Below are 6,000 nucleotides of genomic sequence, written 5' to 3'. Positions count from 1 at the left end.
CAAGGAATATCTGGATACACATTATTGCAGCCCATGGGGAGGAATTATGGCATGATGTATGAAAAATGCACTATATTTATATAACTATTTTTAAGATTCATTTTGTCACACTATTTTGATGGCAGCAACTTAAGTCTGCTAGCTCTTGATGAAGAGGACCATGTCCATGAAACGCGTTGAGCGGAAAGACTCGCTATAAATCACTGTAGTGCTTTAAAATAACTGTTTTTATAATTGTATTTTATATGTTTACTTCTTTTTAAAAGAAAAAAAAAAAGTTACAAATTTCACTAAAACGTTGTGCCTCAAAAGTCCCATACAGATACTTTTTTGATACACCAGGTTTAGGGATGTGGCATGCAATGGGAACTATCTTTGATCGACTCATTGGATGAAGGAAGAGATGTCAAACATCACTTCCACCCAATGGTCTTTTTTAATTGCATTTAGGTGTAAATGTGAGATTAGAGGTGCTTTTTAACCCCAGATCTCTGGTGTGTGTGTGTGTGTGTGTGTGTTTTTTTTTTTTTTTTTTTTGTTTTTGTTTTGTTTTTATTTATTACAAGGGATGTTTACATTCCTTGTAATAGGCATTAAAGGGACAGTGTAAAAATAAAATAAATAAGGAAAAAAATGTAATGTGCCACGTCCCCTTGAGCTTGTGCGCAGAAGCAAGTGCATAAATTGTGCCCACATATGAAAACTGTGTTCAAACCACATGTGAGGTATCACCTTAATCATTAGAGTGAGAGCAATAATTCTAGCACTAGACCTCCTCTGTAACTCAAAACTGGTAACCTGTAGAAATTTCGAAACGTGGCTTATGGAGATTTTTAAGGGTCAAAGTTTGTCGCCATTCCACAAGCGGGCGCAATTTTGAAGAGTGACATGTTGGGTATCAATTTACTTGGTGTAACATTCTTTCACAATATATAAAAAAAAAAATTTTGGGATAACTTTTCTGTTGTCCTTTTTGACTTAAAAAAAAAAATTTCCCCCAAAAATTGCACTTGTAAGACCGCTGAGCAAATACGGTGTGACAAAGTATTGCAACAAAAGCCATTTTATTCTCTAGGGTTTCTGAAAAAAATATATATGTTTGCGGGTTCTAAGTAATTTTATAGCAAAAAAAAAATGATTTTAACTTGTAAACAAGTGTCAAACGGCTTTGGTCTTTAGATGGTTAATATCCCTTTTTATATAATTTAATGGTATATTGTTCTTTTATTATTATATATGTATCAATTTTGTTATAATATAAAATATCATTATGACTGCAGCTATCACTTTTTCCCCGGCACAGCTCCCTGACCGTGCCCGGACCATGCTGACAGCTCTCTTGCTGCCTGTCCTTGGTTTAGACAGACCCATAGCTCCCAACTGTCCCCGATTTTTTTCGAGGGACTGTCCCTCCATTTGGAGCAATGTCCCTGTCCCTCTTTCCTCTTCATTTGTCCCTCGTTTTGGTCTGATCTATATAGATGCATATAAAATGCACTTTTTATCTATCAAAAAGTGTTTTCTAGTACTGATCCATCTAAATTGTTGCATTTGTAAATTCCAAAAGCCAATGTAAAAGCAATCGTGTGTGTGTGTGTGTGTGTGTGTGTGTGTGTTTTTTTTTTTTTTGTACAATTCTCCTTTAAGGGGGCGTGACCAGGGCTGTGTCCTATGCCTGCACACTTTTGCTTATAGGTGTCCCTCATTTCCATCTCAAAAAGTTGGGAGGTATGCAGACCCTATGATAAGACCAATGACACATATTCTTAAGGCTGGCACTGTCAGCTGCTGTAAAGTTATCCTGGGGAGGGTCCTATGAACATTTTTGCTAGGAGACCCCATGTTTCGTAGTTATGATTCGCTTGCAATAAGAATAAATCAGTCAGCAGTTTGGGATTAAAATCTCGTGACCCGTCGGAGGTTATAAAATGGGTGGGAGGTGATGTGTCCTTTGTGACGTGGTGTGACGCTGGGTGTTGTAGTGCAGACTGGGTCACGCTGTGTTTGGGAAGGGGAGTGCGAGGACTTAAAGGGAGTGTCCTCCTGGAGGCAGACTAATGAACAGGATTCACATCTGCCGGCTCAGAGCACAACACTGTCACACTGACTGTTGGCAAACTTCCGTGAGTACAACTCTTTACTTTCTCCTATTAACAGGCAAAAGAAACAGAGAACGTATCCACCGCCGAGCGTATCGTCTTAGAAGTATCTCAGACCCGGGATAAAGGTTTGGGAACTCTTTTATATAAGAGAATTACATTATTTTTTTTCTTCCTCAGCCATTTATTACAGGAAATAACTTTAACTGTTTCGCAACCAAATTAGCCCAAAGGTGCGTCAACAAACAGGATTTTCAGCCACGCTGCTGTGATCAGCTACAGACGTTTGTGATTAACTCATTGTATGTCCTACTATATGTGTGTGTGTAAAGGTCTCGTTCACACAGGCATTAAAAATAAGTGATTGGTTGGTCGTTTTTATCACTTCCCGACCATCTATCAATGGCACTCACATTTGTTAAAATAGTGAGCGGATGGAGGTGTACACACGGCAGGATTAGCGTTGCCCTCGTGGCAGCAACACATAAATAATGCCACTTGCAGAGTTCCACATGTGTTTGACGCTTTGCAACTACTTCCATTCACTTCTGTGATCTTATCACCTTTAGCCTAGTTTCACATTGAAGTGATTTGGAATGCGATTTGACATGCCAAATGGGCAGCTATTGCCGGCAATGGCACCGTCCGTATCGGTGCGACGCTGACTTTTTCCAGCGCCGCACCGATTCCCAAAAAGTAGTTTCTGTACTACTTTTGGTGACTTCGGAGTGCGATTTGTATAGGTTTCTCTGCAGGAACCTGCACAGATGTCTCTGGAATAGCCCCCGAAGTCAGACTGCCATTTTAATCGCGCTGTCAGTGTGAACCTAGGCTTGGGCTGAGTTCACGCTTATGCGAAGTGGACGTGGATTTCACCGGATCCATTTCCCGTCACAGGAGAGTGCGACCGTCTCTCAATGGAGCAGGTTCACACACATCCGGACAGCCGCAGTCCGCCCTGCAAAAGGGTCCAGTGCATCTTCGGCTCTGTTTTCAAGTCTGAATTCAGGCAAAATTTGAACTAGATTCGCACCTGAAATGGCGAACAGGGACGCACCGGACTCCCTGCTGTGAGCCGCATCCGCAGCATGTGTGAACCCAGCCTAACAGTGTTTAGGACCAGTTCACACCAGAACGCTGTGCGGGAAACCTGAATTCCATGCATGTTTCCAGCACCAAGCTCAAAATGCACCGCAGCTGTCAATGTTAACTTCACCTGAAAATCCCCGTGTCAAAAATGCAGCGTGTTCACCTGCACTGAATTGCATGATACAGTAGTACCATAGGATCCGATTGTTGTGCTTTTTTTTTTTTTTTCTACTCTTGCTATGGTCTGGTGCAATTTCAGCCCATTCAAATTAATGGGTTGAAATCGCATTGCATCTGGATCGCATGTTAGTCGCACAGAAAAACAGCATTTTCCTGCTGCAATTCATGGTGTGAATCAGCCTTTAAAGTGTAAGTTCACCTTTTTCAGAAAAAATGGAAAGGCAAACCACCACTATTATTCCTCTATATTGGCTTTTGATATTTACAAATGCAGCAATTTAGAAATTGGATGAAAGGTTTAGCACAGAGAAATGCTTTTCAAAAGATAAATAGTGCATTTTATATACAACTATATAGATCAAACCAACATGAGGGACAAATGAGGAGGAAAGAGGGACAGAGGGACTTTGTTCCAAATCAGGGACAGTCCCTCAAAATCAGGGATAGTTGGGAGCTATGGTAACGTGCTGTCTGACCATCCACGTGTCGCGGGCTCACTTGTCCCTCATGGGTGCCTAGGAACATCTTAGCAGATGCACACTCTCATTTGATAGCTATAAGGTTAGGTAAAAAAAAAATAATAATAATAATAAAAGGTAAAAGTTTTAATAAAATACATTTAAAAAAAAAGTTTTTAAAGACCCATTCACTGTTGCATACATGCACATATCCGGTATTGCTGAGCACGCCAGAGTGACAGCGATATTTTTAGGGCCATAATTTACATACAGGTGTCCACCATTCAGTGCAATGAAGGTAAATAATTTTAAAGCGGAGTTCCAAATAATGCAGCTGCTGACTACATTGCGTAGTTCGCAGCACAACATTGCGGCGATCTTTCCCGCAAGTGGGAAAAGATACCTGGATTTGATAACCCCCCCCCCCCCGAAAGGTGGCAAATGTGCCCCCGGGGGGAGGAATCCAATCCACTGAATTTCCATTTCTGGGTGGAACTCCGCTTTAAATTAAAGCAGCATAACTCATCTTGTTTGGTCGGAAGAGGTAGAAGTGTGTGTATTGCAAACTATACATAAAAACAAAACAAATAACTCTTGTGAATGAGAAAGCGTGCAACTTGCAGCCTTGGGTTTCAGGAATTTTACAGACATGTAGATATCATACACTTATGGTAGGATATCGTCTCTGATGTACCTATTTCTTCCTCTGGCGACATGACAGTGTTGTAAGGAATAGGTAAGTTGCATACAGGATAACTAGGACCCTGGTCGTGCACCACAAGGGGGTAAATGAAAAATAAACAGTTGCATAGTAGGTGAGGTTGAGGCCACAAGTCCATCGAGCCCAACCCATGAGTGTGATTATATGTCAGTATTACATTGTATATCCCTGTATGTTGCGGTCATTCAGGTGCTTAGATAATAGTTTCTTGAAACTACCGATGCGACCACCACCTGTGGAAGGGGATTCCACATCCTTGCCGTTCTTACAGTAAAGAACCTCTACGTAGTTTAAGGGTAAACCTCTTTTTTCTTATTTTAGTGAGTGGTCACGTGTCTTATTAAATTTCCTTCCGCAAAAAAGTTTTATCCCTATTGTGGGGTCACCAGTATGGTATTTGTATATTGAAATCGTATCCCCTCTCAAGCGTCTCTTCTCCAGAGAGAATAAGCTCAGTGCTCACAACCTTTCCTCATAGCTAATATCCTCCGGACCCTTTATTAGTTTTGTTGCCCTTCTTTGTACTCGCCAGGACTCGGGCCTGTTTATGACTCAATGACCTTTTGACTGCTATAGTCGGCTTCCCCAGACAGAACAAGCATTGAAACTATTGAGAACATCTTTTAAAGAAAAAGCGGACTTTGTAGGCACATTATAAGGCAAAATTTATATACATTTCTTTTGGTCATGCGCTATATGCTGTTTATATAATCGCTGCGTACCTGATTCATCTATGATTGTGGTATTTGTGGAGGTTGCACACTCCTTCCTGTCCACCTCCCTATATGAAGGGGTCAAATATACATGTATATTGATTATCTTTAACGTCTGAACCTGGTCCCCGGCAGAATTGCTTTAGAGTTGTAGTCTGTGATGTCATCCCCTCCCCCATACCTGGTTCAAGGCCTGTCAGCACCTACCCAGTATGTCCTGAGGAAGCTAATAAATTGAAAAATGTGCTGACAAGCAAGTGTGGAGGCGGTGTTGGGTCATACCATTCTAATACAATCCATTTATATTATGAGTTTATGATACACCTTTAGGATCCAAACTTTATTTGCTTTATTGGGTATCTGTTGACCTTGTCAATCAATAGGGTGTTGTCTATAAAAGGGGTGTTTTTTTTTTTTTGTTTTTTGTAATAGAGTATAATTTTTTTTATATATAAATTTTGCCTCATGATGTGCCTATAAAGTTTGCTTTTTTCTTTGAGATGTTCTCAATCCTTTCATCTATCTATTGGATGTTGGCATAGTGGGGGTCCTCCTTCTCTAAGCATTGAAACTAGAGGAAAATTGGGGTGACATGGAGACAAAAAAAAGTCATGGGAATCGGTATATTTAAATCCAATATCGGCTCAGTAGGGATAAATGTTGGGACATTCCCACCATATGTAGGCATGAATCTTCTTGGATTTTCACCCTAAATAGTATACATAGTTAGTAAGGTTGAA

At 40.6% G+C, this 6,000-nt stretch overlaps 1 protein-coding gene across 2 annotated transcripts in view; it reads left to right on the top strand.

Annotated features, from left to right (window-relative positions):
- The first annotated feature begins 1,959 nt into the window (after positions 1-1,959).
- STEAP1 (STEAP family member 1) overlaps positions 1,960-6,000 on the top strand; it is a 50,895-nt gene continuing 46,854 nt past the window's right edge. The window contains exon 1 of one of the 2 annotated variants that reach the window (XM_077490886.1): positions 1,960-2,123. The gene's annotated coding sequence lies outside the window, so the exon portion shown is untranslated. Of the gene's footprint in view, positions 2,228-6,000 lie in introns of both variants that reach the window. The other variant, XM_077490887.1, reaches the window with a different exon arrangement.

This window comes from Lithobates pipiens, unplaced genomic scaffold (assembly GCF_037356315.1).
Source record: "Lithobates pipiens isolate NorthernLeopardFrog02 unplaced genomic scaffold, aLitPip1_a1.2 Scaffold_19, whole genome shotgun sequence".
Taxonomy (NCBI): domain Eukaryota; kingdom Metazoa; phylum Chordata; class Amphibia; order Anura; family Ranidae; genus Lithobates; species Lithobates pipiens.
Note: the sequence above shows the minus strand (reverse complement) of the source record. Positions and strands in the feature narration are given on the sequence as shown.